At 69.2% G+C, this 227-nt stretch overlaps 1 protein-coding gene across 1 annotated transcript in view; it reads right to left on the bottom strand.

The window, feature by feature from the left end:
* LOC104621079 (zinc finger protein 501-like) overlaps nucleotides 1–227 on the bottom strand; it is a gene marked incomplete at its 3' end in the record, with an annotated part of 5,432 nt that overhangs the window by 4,999 nt on the left and 206 nt on the right. The window lies entirely within an intron of this gene.

Raw genomic sequence — 227 nt, 5'->3', positions numbered from 1 at the left:
GGGGGGCCCCCCACTGAGCCCACAAGCCTCGGGGAGGCAGGAGAGGCATGGAGAAGAGAAAGCTGCCATGGATGTCAGCCCAGGGAAACCAGACATCCCCTGTGGGGGCTTTCTCCGAGTTTGGAGCCGGTGGCACAGCGAGGAGGGCAGACCCTGCTGCCGCAGGAGGTGGGCCGTGTTATGCCGCTGCCTCCCCCGGCACAAGCCCGGCGCCGGGCCTGGGCAGG

The sequence above is a fragment of the Phaethon lepturus genome, unplaced genomic scaffold (genome assembly GCF_000687285.1).
Source record: "Phaethon lepturus isolate BGI_N335 unplaced genomic scaffold, ASM68728v1 scaffold40725, whole genome shotgun sequence".
Taxonomy (NCBI): Eukaryota; Metazoa; Chordata; class Aves; order Phaethontiformes; family Phaethontidae; genus Phaethon; species Phaethon lepturus.
The sequence above is the reverse complement of the archived record's forward strand: the minus strand, read 5'-3'. Positions and strand labels throughout refer to the sequence as shown.